Here is a 7,276-nt window from a genome sequence, read left to right on the forward strand (position 1 = left end):
TGGAACTTTTAGATGATAATTGGGATAGGAAACATCACAGTGCAAAATATAGAGTGCAAAATCTATATTTTGCAAAAAAAGTCCATAATTTGCAAGTTTATTATAAGCTCTCAAAATTTTACTATTTTAGATATCATCTTCTTAGTGGGCATCTTATTCCACTCAACCAAGATACAGAGTCTAGCCTCAAGAACAAACCTTAATCAATGGAGCTCTACTTTCGAGACATGGTACAACCAAACTGTGTTGATCTATGGAAGTGCAGGAAGTCGAGGCATGGCAATTTGCAAGCAAATGGCAAGGACCTTGAGCAGATATTTGATGGAGCCAGGAGCCAAGTACACCGAGTTGGAGCACTTGCTAGTCAAAACTGCAAGTGTTTTTTTGCTATCAGAGGTAGTAGGAGCATATGCTTATATCACAAGGTTGAGAATGAGGCAAGGGATGCAGGATGCTCGTACCATCAAGTTTGTGATATGGGATTTTGTGCGGGATGTCTGCAGGACACACTACTGGCCAGGATGTGTATGTCAGATATGACATATGGCAGGGCTCGAATGGATTTCGACACCATTGATCGGGAGGCTCAAAGGTATTGAGAAGATTGATGAGTACCTCTGTCAGTTCATGCTATAATGTTGCAAAATGAGGGCACCATTCCGACGGTTTCGAACCTCTTTGAATTCTTGAAAGTCGAGGGCTAGTAGCTCGACTCCAGTTTGTCAACGCCCATGGTAGCCAGGCCATTCTCGGTGTGATGCTTTTCATCCGGGATACGTTGTGCAAAAAGAGTTCTATCAGATTGCGGCACAGTTCATTGGTCCTCATAGCGGCTGTGTGCTTCCCGGAGCGGTGAGCCAGATTAAAGTGTTTTATGAGACAATGGGACCTAAGAAGTCAAGGCTATGCAAAGGGATGTCCCGATGGAGGTTTTCTTGATTGACAATCGAAGATGACGGTTGCAGCGTGTGCATGGGGGCCAAGCCCAAAAGCTTTGTTAAGCTACTTTATAATTTTTTTTTTAAAAACGTATTTCTCTCGACTGCAGTAGACGAGCAGAGCAAGAGGCCGGAAGGTCGCCAAAAGGCTTGCATGGAGGGAGAAGCTCCAGTTGAATGACAGGGAGACGATACAGGTACGGTGGGGAAGCCAGCTTATAGAGGGAGCGACCAATAGAGAGTTAGCTATTGGCCAGAGCTGCAGAGGGGCTGAAGGGAAAGGGCCGCCACCTGGAGGAGTGCATGGGGGAGGAGGCCCAGTTTGATGGCGTGAGGGCCACCAAGGGCGAGCATGCAGGGACAGGTGTGAGGGAGGCCTGAGCACTGGAGGACAGTAGGCAGTGGAAGGCCAGTGAAGGGGAGAATAAGGGCTATAGCTTCCGGCGATATTGCAGTGAAGGGGAGGAGGTACAAGGGGGTGTGTGGTAGCGGACAACAGACACGAGAGGGGCCTGAGGTGGTGTTGTTGTGAGCGCCACCGGCTAGCAGAGGGCTGAGGCTATCGGAAGGTGAAGAAGGTACTGCTTTTTGAGGGGTGGCCGACTGCAGAGGTGGAGGTTGGAAGCCACAGGGTGGCGCAATGGAAACGGAGGAAGGGGGGTGCTCATCAACGTGAAGCAAGAAAGGGCCGCCAGGGGCCATCGACCAAGGGGCTGCAGGAGAAGGGAGCCAAGAACCTTTTTGAGACTAGTCGAGTTAGATTACTATTTGTTGCAAATGTTATCATGTTCATTTTTTCGCACTCATGAAGGAGGGCTATATGCTGTGAGCTGTGGCTATCCAAGGAGGGCGGCTTCATGGAGTCGGATGGTTTTTCATGTTGGTGTCTTCTATGTGAATGCAATGTAGGCCATTGATATCGAAGTGTTTATTGGTGTTAAATGCATAATTTGGGTGCAAGCTTAACAGGATGGATGAATGTTCGAGATTCTGCAATGTCGTATGAATGTTAATCAATTTTGAAATGCTATTGTTGCGATGAGGGTGTTCAAAAGGGTTATAGGCAAGAACCTCTATGATATGCTTGGAGTGTTAGTGCATATAGACGGGGTTGGTCGAGATCAGGCTTGGACAGTAATTGTTTGCAAATTGGGAGTCGGGATGTGTGTTTGCTAGGGGATAGGGGTGCTCTGAGATCACTTGGCTATAGAGAGGCATTTACACTGTGTGTTGGTGGTTTTTCGACTTCCCCCTTTCCATCTTGTGGTGCCCCCACTGTGGATCCACTGATTGCTTCCTAACAAAGTGTTCATGAATCAAGATGAAGCAGGAGTTTGGTCCAGTGTTCAAAGGAGATGGAGATGCTGACTACTGGACTGTTGATTTTGAGTTATTTATGCTAACGGTATTGCGGATGCCAGGTGATGAAGCAAAGCTCCAGACTCTACCTTTGGTGCTGTGAGGTAAAGCAAAAGTTTGGTTCGATGGCTTAGAAGACGTGCACAAGCAGAATTGGATCGGATTTCGAGAGAAATTTCTACAAAGGTATAGAAAGGTGGTGTCTGCTTCGGAAGCAGATGCGAAGATAAAAGGTTTGCAACAGGAGACAAGTGCCAATTTTGATGCTTTTGTTGATAAATTTGAAGCTTATTGGGGGGTTTTGCGGCTGCTACCCAAGCAACCGTTGTGGGATACTTTAAGTTGGAAAGGTTTCTTTCTTGCTTGCATCCCTATGTTCGTGAGAGAGTGGACTATGAAGATCCAAGGACCTTTGATGAAGCCGTCAGAGTTGCCAGAGCAAAGATTCAAAAGATGAAGAAGAAGATGGAGGCAGGATTGCTACAGTCGGCAATCACGGTAGCCAGTGGACCTAGGCCTAGACACATTGATGAGCATCAAGAGGTAAAAGCTCCTTTTTTCTTGATATGCATTTGATCAAAGCACGTGAAGCGGATCCTAGGCTAGAAGAGGTAGAAGAAGTGCCAACCAGGGCTCAACAGGTGCAGAGAGGCATATTAAGAGTGCCACCCAGTTTGCTTCCTCAAGAGGATGAGGTAATAAAATGCTTTGAAGAAGAAGTGTTGGTTCACGAACCGATAGCGAGGAAGGTAGTAGTGGTGCAAGAATTGGTAAGTTCAAAAGAAGAGTCCGACAGTTCTCATAGCTCCAGCAACAGTTTGGATACATATGCTACATGGGAGACAGATTCCATGTCTCCTAGGTATGAGACTTATGATGTTTTTCAGGTAGAAGAAGTGGAGAGCAATGTATGCGAGTTGCCTGCCAGTCATTTGAAGGTCGAAGAGAAGTATAGTGTTTCACCTTGTGTGAATCTGCCAGTCGAGCAGCCCTATCAAATATCGTGTGATGGTGAGTTACTATTGGAGGAAGAGGTATGGTTTGATTGCGTATCAGACTTAATGGAAGAGCAGGCTCTTGAAAATGACTTGCAAGGGCTAGAAGCAGAAACAGAGGTATGTTGAAGTGATTTGTCTATGCAGGGGGTGGGGCAACCTTGCCTTGGTGAGCATGTAGAGGTGTACTTTGAAGTTCCAGAGTTTGTGGGTAGCCGTGGAGAGTTAGCTCCGGCAGAAGACTCTATGGAAACTGATACAGGTGCAGCCTATGAGGGTGAGGCTCCATGCAAAGAGGAAGATGCCGCCAACCTTGCAGGTGATGAGGTATTTGAAGGACACGTTAAAGCTTTAGCAAGTCATGCTCTTGAGTATGAAAAGATGGTTTTGGAGCCGTTTACAGAGGGTTTGGATGCAGGTATGCAAAGGGATCAAGTTTGCTTGGCTATGCAGCAGCTGGAGCCAAATGGCAGGGTCTTGCTATTTTATGTGATGCTATGGATACATGTGTTATTAGAGGTTGCTTTACAGGTATCTTTGTATCAGTTGCAAGGCTCTTTTGAAGTTGCAAGGCTCTTTTGAAGTGGACTATACTATGGAAGGTTCTATAGTAGATGACATGATAGCAGCTTATGGTACCAATGCTTCAAGTGGTCGAAAGTATGCTTATGGTTGGCACGAAGGATTATGGATTCAGGGTGATAAAGCTTCATGCTATGAAGAGCAGGAAGATTGGCGTGTCTATTGGCCGACAAGTGCAAAGGAAGACTCGAATGTGCATGCTTTACAGGTGGATGGCCTTGGCCATTGTTTTGTTTTTAATCCAGGTGGACTCTTTGTCATGCTTGGGGAAGCTTCGAGCTTTCTATTTGACCCCTGGCAGGTGATGCTGTACCAGATGCTCTTCTCTCTATATCTAACCTATCTATATAGCCACTATCATTTTTCTTATGCAGTCTATAGCTCTATGTTATATCATTCTCTCTATACAAACTTATTTTACCTAAATAATATTGTGGTTGAGCTCAACAAGGGGGTGGGCAATGATGGTACAGCCAAACTGTGTCGATCTATGGAAGTGCAGAAAGTCGAGGCATGGAAGTTTGCAGGCAAATGGCAAGGACCTTGAGCAGATATTTGATGGAACCAAGAGCCAGGTACATCGAGTTGGAGCACTCGTTAGTCAAAAGTGCAAGTGTTTTTTTGCTATCACAAGTGGCACGAGCATATGCTTATATCACAAGGTTGAGAACGAGGCAAGGGATGCAGGATGCTGGTACCATCAAGTTTGTGATATGGGATTTTGTGCGGGATGTCTGTAGGACTACTACTGGCCAGGATGTGTATGTCAGATATGGCATATGGTAGGGCTCGAATGGCTTTGGACACCATTGATCGGGAGTCTCAAAGGTATTGAGCATATTGATGGGTACCTCTATCAATTCATGCTATAATGTTGCAAAATGAGGGCTCCATTCCAAAGGTTTCGAACCTCTTTGAATTCTTGAAAGTCGAGGGCTAGTAGCTTGGCTCCAGTTTGTCAACGGCCATGGTAGCCAGGCCATTCTTGGTGTGATGCTTTTCATCCGAGATACGTTGTGCGAAAAGAGTTCTATCAAATTGCGGCACAGTTCGTTAGTCCTCATAACGGCTGTGTGCTTCCCGGAGCGGTGAGCCATATTTAAGTATTTTATGAGACTATGGGACCTGAGAAGTCAAGGCTATGCAAAGGGATGTCCCGATGGAGGTTTTCTTGATCGACAATCGAAGACGACGGTTGAGGCGTGCGCATGGGGGCCAAGCCCAGAAGCTTTGTTAAACTACTTTATTAAAAAAAGAAAAACGTATTTCTGTCGACTGCAGTAGACGAGCAGAGCGTGAGGAAAGGTCTCCAAAAGGCTTGCATGGAGGGAGAAGCGCCAGTTGAATGACAGGGGGACCATACAGGTACGGCGGGGAAGCCAGTTTATAGAGGGAGCGAGCGACGTCGCTATTGGCCAGAGCTGCAGAGGGGCTGAAGGGAAAAGGCCGCCACCTAGAGGAGTGCATGGGAGAGGAGGCCCAGTTCGATGGCGTGAGGGCCACCTAGGGCGAGCATGCAGGGACAGGTGTGAGGGAGGCCTGAGCACTGGAGGACAGTAGGCAGTGGGAGGCCAGTGAAGGGGAGAACAAGGGGCTGCAGCTCGCGGCCATATTGCAGTGAAGGGGAGGAGGTACAAGGGGGTGGTAGCGGACAACAGACACGAGAGGGGCCTGATGGGGTGTTGTTGTGAGCACCACTGGTTAGCAGAGGGCTGAGGCCATCGGAAGGTGAAGAAGGTGTTGCTTTTTGAGGGGTGGCCGACTGCAGAGATGGAGGTTGGAAGCCACGGGGTGGCGCAGTGGAAACGGAGGCAGAAGGGTGCTCATCAACGTGAAGCAAGAAAAGGGCCGCCAGGGGCCATCGACCAAGGGGCTGCAGGAGAAGGGAGCCAAGAACATTTTTGAGACTAGTCCAGTTGGATTACTATTTGGTGCAAATGTTATAATGTTCATTTTTTCGCACTCATGAAGGAGGGCTATATGCTGTGAGCTGTGGCTATCCAAGGAGGGCGGCTTCATGGAGTCGGATGGTTTTTTGTGTTGGTGTCTTCTATGTGAAGTGTTTATTGCCGTTAAATGCATAAATTGGGTGCAAGCTTATTGATATCGAAGTGTTTATTGATATCGAAGTGTTTATTGGCGTTAAATGCATAAATTGGGTGCAAGCTTAACAGGATGGATGAATGTTCGAGATTTTGCAATGTCGTGTGAATGTTAATCAATTTTGAAATGCTATTGTTGCTGTGAGGGTGTTCAAAAGGGTTATAGGCAAGAACCTCTATGATATGCTTGGAGTGTTAGTGCATATAGACGGGGTTGGTCAGGATCGGGCTTGGACAGTAATTGTTTGCAGATTGGGAGTCGGGATGTGTGTTTGCTAGGGGATAGGGGTGTTGTGAGATCACTGGGCTATAGAGAGGCATTTACATTATGTGATGGTGGTTTTTTGACTTCCCCCTTTCCAGCGGGCTGTTAACAGCACCGTCACTTAGATCAGCTCCTGACTAGGAGTTTAGCTCCCGTTTACAGGATTAATCGGGTTGTTAACAACACCGGACTTAGCAAATTGCTAATTCAATCTCTACGAATGATAGTGATGGAAATTTTCCTCATGTCGCTTCATTTGCTTCAAATGCCCGTGGATTCTACAGTCTTCAATTCAGTTTACTGCCTCGATCATCAATGCTTTAGACCGCCGGCTTAATTGTCATTCTCTCATTGTAACTTCCTCCTACTCCTTACCTTGCTTCGTTTATCGTGCATACCTTCTCCTGCTTTCTTTCTTGCTTTGGTTCAAGGCCAAGCTCGCCTTCTCAAGCTTACTCACTTCGCATTAGGAAAATATTGGACTTCTTTGGGGCCTTGTAAGGTTTGGGATTAAGTTTCTAATTGGTAGGGGGTTAAGGGGACACAGAAAACCTCTTAGTGGTTTTGAGCTAGAATATGTCAGTTTTCAAAAGAAACTGACTAGTCGGGTCTTTGGCCCATATTTAATAGGCCTTGGAAGATGGACCATTGGTTAATTGGAGGGGAAGGTGCAAGTTGTTTAATGGGTAAATTAAACAGCAAGGCTCCATATGATGTGGGGGTGCAATCTTGACCATTGGATCTTGCACAAGATCAAGGGTGGAGATTGAAAGGCGCCATTTGAAGTGGGGGCTCAATCTCGGCCTTTGGATCTCAATCAAGATCAAGGGAGGAGGTGAAAAGGCGCATTTTGAAGAGAGGGGAGCCCATCCTAGCCACTAGATCTCACTCAAGATGAAGGGTGGAGGTTGAAAGGCGCCTTTTGATGATATCCATTGGATGAAAAAAGGATCTAATGGTTGAGATTGAAGCCCCCCCCCCCCCCCCTTTCCCCCCTCCCCAATTCAAATTACATTGTACCATCATGTCATCTTC

At 46.7% G+C, this 7,276-nt stretch overlaps 1 pseudogene; it reads left to right on the forward strand.

The window, feature by feature from the left end:
- Positions 1-2,259: 2,259 nt before the first annotated feature.
- LOC147443033 (uncharacterized) lies at positions 2,260-5,978 on the forward strand (annotated as a pseudogene).
- Positions 5,979-7,276: the final 1,298 nt, after the last annotated feature.

Source organism: Adiantum capillus-veneris, chromosome 14 (assembly GCF_014529385.1).
Source record: "Adiantum capillus-veneris isolate H3 chromosome 14, ASM1452938v2, whole genome shotgun sequence".
In the NCBI taxonomy this organism is placed as follows: domain Eukaryota; kingdom Viridiplantae; phylum Streptophyta; class Polypodiopsida; order Polypodiales; family Pteridaceae; genus Adiantum; species Adiantum capillus-veneris.